This window comes from Onychostruthus taczanowskii, unplaced genomic scaffold, assembly GCF_017590055.1.
Source record: "Onychostruthus taczanowskii isolate IOZ18803 unplaced genomic scaffold, ASM1759005v1 scaffold11, whole genome shotgun sequence".
Taxonomy (NCBI): domain Eukaryota; kingdom Metazoa; phylum Chordata; class Aves; order Passeriformes; family Passeridae; genus Onychostruthus; species Onychostruthus taczanowskii.
The window spans coordinates 1,227,596-1,234,232 of record NW_024497629.1 but is presented as its reverse complement, the minus strand read 5'-3'; positions in this window follow the sequence as shown (position 1 = coordinate 1,234,232).

Genomic DNA, 6,637 nt, shown 5'->3' with positions numbered 1-6,637 from the left:
CAAAAATTTCCTGTTTCTCCTAACCCTGCATTTCCCACAATATGTAACATAACATCTTGCAAGATCCTTGAGTTGTCAAAGACCAAAAGACCCAACCAATAAATTGCTGTAGCACAGTGGGGCCGTGGGAGGATACAGCAGTTTGGGTGGGCTGTGTTGTTTCAGGCCCAGAGCTGGGCCAGATGGCCTGCCTTGGGTGTCTCCATCCTCCCCTCCTCAGCACAGTCCTCTCTGGGGTTAGCTTGGACAGTGTGTGTGTATGGCTGAGCATAAATAGTCAGGGTGGGATTAATTATCTTAAATATCAGCAACCATTACTATTTTCAGTGCCCCAGGATATCTCAGACAGCCACACTGAGCTGGCAGGTACAACACAGGACTTAGAGAAGGGTAGTGCCATTCTGGGGTGGCAGCTGGCAACAAAGAGATGATCCCCAGATAGTCCCTGGGCTGCCTAAGATGGCATTAGAAGCTTATAAGCAGGTAAGTGAATCCCGTCCTCAGCATCTTTCTGTAATTCTTGTTTTGCCGGTGCATTTCCTTTCAGCTTACATGTAACTTGTGTCTCTTGCTTTGTAAATTAACAAAAAGTAATAAATTAAACCTGGGCAAAGGTTTATAGCTATCAATGTAATCACTGTTGTTAAAGATGTAAGACTTAACAATATACATTCTGCATCTTCAGCTCATTTATACATTATATATTTGTATATTACCATCTGAGGAGAACAAATGTCTTGTTGAAGCCAGTTGGGCCTCTGCTGTAAGATTTTTAGTACCCTTTTTCCAGGTGTATTTACTGAGGATGGTTATTATCACTAAAGAGCTCACAAATTGCTGTAATTATATCACATGGTTATTCACAGCTACCTTTTTTTTTTTCTTTTGTGAATTATTTCATGAAAATTACATTCAAAATAAAAACTTTTTTATATTCTTCAAGAACAAGCCAGCAAGGATGACTGGAATAGGTAAAAGTTAAAAAGCTACATATGCAGGTTAGAAAATCCTTTTTTATGCAAGACTTGTAAATTCTTTGGTCTCTGTCTGTGCTTGTGGTGAAACCATGATTTTTAATGATTTTACCTTATCCTTTGTGGCACAGATGCCACTCTGCCATAACTATTTCACTAGGAGTTCTGACAACATCCTCCAAGTTGTAGCAGGATTTTTGTTTTTTTTTGGGTTTTTTTTTTTGTTTTTTTTTTTTTTTATATTAGTGAAAGTTTCTTACTCATAGTAGTTATAATGAGTAGATTGCATTAAAATATAATCCCAGCAGCTCCATAAATTGACAGAGTCTATATAATATTTCTTTATTTTGCTTTAAAATATTGGTGTTTCACTGCTTTGTTGTCTCCTGGGTGTATTTTGCTGAAACTAATAAAGCTATTCTTTGGCACAGTATCTCATCTATATTCTGCACCACTGTGCTTTTAATATCCTAACAAAACTGTGTCACAGCTGGATTGTAGCAACCTAAAATGTGGTTTGGATGCAGAAACTTCTGCCTCAGTGTGACTGAAATGCTCAGATGTTTTGCTAGGGATAATGTGTATTCTGCCAGCTATGCTGGCATCTTGAGAGCATGGACTGATTACTCGTGTGGAAGACTGGACTTTATTTGCTGTTGGTTTTTTTTTTTTAATTTCATCATGTAAAGCATTTGCTCTTCAGCAGTGTCTGTGACATTATCAGAGGGTAATACAAGGCTGAATATGTGAGGTTTGCTAGTAATTTTGTCAGAATCAACCTCAGTTTTGGAATTCATGTCATCTCACAAACACTGAAGTCTTGAAAAATATTTGCAGCAGAGCTACAGTGAGATTTTCATCTGTCTCTGAAGGCTTTAGGAAATAGGACTTCATCTGAAGTCATACTTATGGCACACATATGAAGACATACTTCATCTGAAACATACTTATTTCTAGTTAATTATCTGAGATACACAGATACAAAGATGGCAATATCCACAAAGTTCCACTGGCAGGGTAGTGAGCTGGGGAGTCAAGTAAGCATGAATTTGCTGACGCCTTTTCAAAACTCTCTAAGGCTCAGTGTTCCTTGAAATCTGCAGGGTGTAGACACACTGTGAGCTCTAGTCTGCAGAAATTGAGTTGGAACCTCAGACTCTATTTGGGATAACATTTGATCTCAAGGAGAATTTCCTCTCGTGGTTCTGGTGAGAAACAATAATGTGGGCAAGGAACTTCTGTGAGAACAGAATCCTCCGATACCCCCATAAACACCATATATGACAAAATTAATTTGAGATAAGTTTATCTTTCAGATTTTGTATTTAAAAAAAACCTGTAAATAATGGAAGACTTGTAAAATATACAGTAGGGAATAAAACCTAAGTTATGCCACGATTATGGATTTGAACAAGTTGTACTGGGGATCAAAGAAGGCACAAAGTGAATAAAAGAGACACTGAACTTTTGTTTGGCACAACCTCATTTAAAAAAAAAAAAAAAAAAACAAACACCAAAAAAAACCCCCCACCCACCAGGATTAAAAAAGAGTGGAAAAACAAGTTCCTTTCATTCAGTTAGCATATTTTGCTAAAAAAAAAATATAAATAATATTTTTCCATCACCATGGCATGAACAGATCTCTATAGCACGCACTCAAAATAAAGACTGGTAATTGAAAGTTAAATTGTCCTGGAAACACCACAGTTAGACATCTAAGACACTTCAGTGAGCAACCACGGTCTTTACACCTACAATAAGCTTGATTCTGATCTATTAGCATCTTTGTGCCTCTGGTGTAACTGAGATCAGAATGTCACCTTTGGCTTAAACAAGGTGCTTCACTGGTGGCATCTTGGCTGGCTCTCTCCTTCAGGGTAATTCCAGCCAGCCAGTCTTTGGTGCTTTGGAGGAGATGGTTTTTATGGTGGAAGTCATACATAAAGTCCAAAATTGGACACTGAGTTGCACATAGCCGCCAGTTGGTAGATATGAGTTCCCATGGTTCTTAATGAATGTTGGAAAATGAATCCAGCCTTCATCATTGCAGAGGGTGAGATGCTTTTTCTTATAATACTGATTTTTAGTAATGTTTTTCCACATTGCTCTACTTGCTCTTCAGGGAAAGAGTGAACACTTCTTGGGTCCAAATGGATCAGAGCTAATGAGTTCCAGGTTTTTAAATATATTTACCTGTCTATTTCTTGTCCGGTGGGATATTGGTATCTAAATACTTCTGTGGATCCAAGTTCAGTGCCTTGCTGGAAAAGCTGAATTTCAGACTTCATTTCTCCTTTAGTCATGGTAAAATAACTCTTCCAGGCTAAATCTGCCTTCAAGTTAATTAAATAGATGTTAATATTCCTGGTGACTTCAGAGGAAGAGAGATCCAGCTCAATATGTAATAAAAATGTAAGAGTAATATTTTTTCTAATATTAATTTATCTCAGCTTCATTAAATGTCCAATACTTGGTGGTATTTTTACTTCAAAAGTATGTCTGTTTAAAGCTACTCACCATGAATTCACCAATTTAAGTAGGTGTGTCATTTACTTCAACACTTTTGAGAAGCTTGAGTATTTATTTACGTAATAAATGCATACTAAATATCTTTATTCTTTCACACTGACATTTCTTTGCCTTGAGATCTGATTTTTAAAAGTACTTATCTGTTGTAAGCTAACTTGAACAGAATGTAAAAATTATGCACAGTTAATAAAGAAACAAAATACGTAATCTGTCAGAGCAGATCCACTGATCCATGCCTTGTAAATCAGTGCTCTTCTGACAGGGATATGTCTGTGAGCTCTTCCTGCTCTCAGAATAGGATTTTAGTCACCCACTACACATTTTTTAGGTATGTCATGTAAAGTGGGAAACACCTAATGAGATACTGTAATTTTTACATGCATATATTTAAGAAATTGCTAAGTTTGGTTAATTAAAAAAAAAAAAAACAAACAAACCAAAACTAAACAAAACAAAACAAACAAACAAACAAACAAAAAAACAACAACAACAAAACACCAAAAAAACCCAGCACAAATGCAAATTATTGTCTTAAGGCAAGCCCCTTATCCTTTCTATGTAGGCTACATTCAAACTAAGGAGACTTCAGGCAGGAAGGTCACCACTTCTTTCTAAGACTGTTTTTTCCATATGTGCAGACCCTTGGTGTTACCCTTCTGGAGCAACTGCCTGGGCCAAGGGTACCAGGCTGGCTTGATCTGTCATCTGTAAATAGAGGCACCTAGCATGGGGACACATACGATGGACACTGCTACAGCAAGACATAAGTTTTGCCTCTTCTTGTAGAAGTTTATAAATTCTGTGAGCTCATTTCTACCCTCAGGAATATGCTGCTAGATGGCAACTCTCCAAACGTCATACGGTATAACTGACTGCAGTGACCTCTCTGACACTGGACCTTGGGTTCTCTGAAATCCCTCTGGGTCTCAGGGAAGGCACCAGAGATGCTCCATCACATAATTTGAACTGGAGCTGTCCATCACTCTTGCAGATGTGTTGTCAGCAGCTTTCTTGAAGCTTGTGGCTCCCGGAACTCCCTTTCCTCTGTAACAGAAAGGCAAATATAGGCAATTCTAACACAGAAATCCAGCACATTTCGGGGAGTAAAGTTGTTGAAGCAGTTGTTAATCACCCAAGCCTTCCCTTTTGTGGTTTAGAGTGAGACTCTAGTTTACTGGAGTGGAGAAAAGAGAACCAAGTCTTTTCAGAAGGCCATTTAATTCTCACTCTCATCAAGGGTTTAATGTTTTTTTGGGTCTTCACAACACTTAAGCAAAACTGGTTAGCAAAGCAGGATGATTATGCAAACATGGTCACAGAGAATGAGATTCATGCCTCATTTAATTGTAGGTGTGGGATTCATCCCACAAATTAGTATTTTTGCACTAAAGTAAATTGGTATAGCCACCTATATGAAGGTAGTACCTGAACTCCCATTAGGCAACAGCATGGAGCCTCAGCTCTCTAACATATCTCTGCACATACACACTACAGTTGTCTAAGTCAGACCCTTCCTAATTCACTTAAAAGTCAGTGGTGAGAAATAGATACTTTTAGGGCATGATTCATTCCATCCTAAAGTACCTAAAATAGATTAATAACTCTTGCTTTATGAGTCTAGCTGAAGTACTCAGATAGGAAATGGGTATGGACAGATGAATGCCAAGGAATGGTTGCGTAGTCATTACGTGCATGTCTGTTCTAACTAGAACATTTATCAAAGATCAGCCCACCAATAGCTCTTTCTAGAGCTACATGATTCCTACCCACATCCTTCCCACTGCTGAATGTCCTCTCTGTCTCAAACTACTGTTTTTTGACTTAATGCTCCCATATGTACATGCCAGTCTCTTGTGCACACTTTATAAAGCAATCAGGTTTTCAATAGAAACTCTAGCACTTATGTTACAAAAATTATACTGGGCAGAAGAGCATGAAATGTTCTTCAGGATATATTTCTGTCTTGGCAAAGAGAGGGAATGAATGATCTAATGGGTCTTTCCATCTGTAAGTCAACATTCAGCTTCCAAATTATGACAGTCTTTTTCTTCATAGACATTAAATGTATTTGTTTTTGAAGAGGTCTCTTATTAGTACCTTCTTTTTTACATGATGATGTAAATTTATACACTCGAAGTGATATTTTTATGATTCCCACCAGACACATCAGATAACTTAGGAACCTCTCGCATGGCTAAATGCTCTTTGCCACAGTGTGCATACTCAGTTAGATCAATCTCAATTGAAAACCCATTGAGACTTGAAGAAGAACAAAGGATAGCAATATTTTTACCAGATTCATATTTGTCCCAGCTTGGTAAGTTGAAAAAGTCACTAAACTCTGTCAGCTCTGGGAAAATAATTTATTATTGTAAAGAAACTCAGGACAGCATGAGCTGGACATAATCCTCTATCCAAACTGGTAGGATACAGGATACAAACTCTTAGCAACACCTGTTTTAGAAAGTGCACAAAAAGCAAATTTTATAAAGTATATCAAAATTGGTTACTTCTGAATCACATGGGTTCTAGTATCTATTCAAGCAGTTAAACTGTGTTTGAGAATATTGATTGAGAAAGATTGTGGTGTTGCTCTTATTTTGCTTGATGTATGGGGTGTGTTTGATGATAACACTTCCGATGCCCAAGACAGTTGAATAGTTTACTGTTGCTGGTTCTACCTGGGACAATTTCAGAAGTGTCTGAAGAAAGCTGATTCCCAGCTGTATTTGTAAATGTTTGTAATAAAACACCTTTAACTTGGCATCCCATAGAAATGTTCTTGCTAGTTAGACTTAATAGAATCTCCCTACTTCCCTGATATAGACAAAAATATTGGTGAATGTGTTATAACACAAACCTACTAATTAAAATGAAAAAGTGGTAACATTGTATTGTTATCCACCTGCTTGTTTAAGTAGTTCACCTGTAACTGTCTGTGTAGGCTGAAACTGAGCTATAGTGGATGATGTTTTTAATCCACAGCCCTTAAGATAGTGGAAGCATTAGCTAGAATTGGATTTAAGGTCCGGCAGGGTCTACATTTTTACTGAAGGGCTGTGATGGCACTGTTTTGGACCTCTTTTATACCTTAGATAAGGCCTTCAAATGTAATGGAAAATAAAATTAAAAAT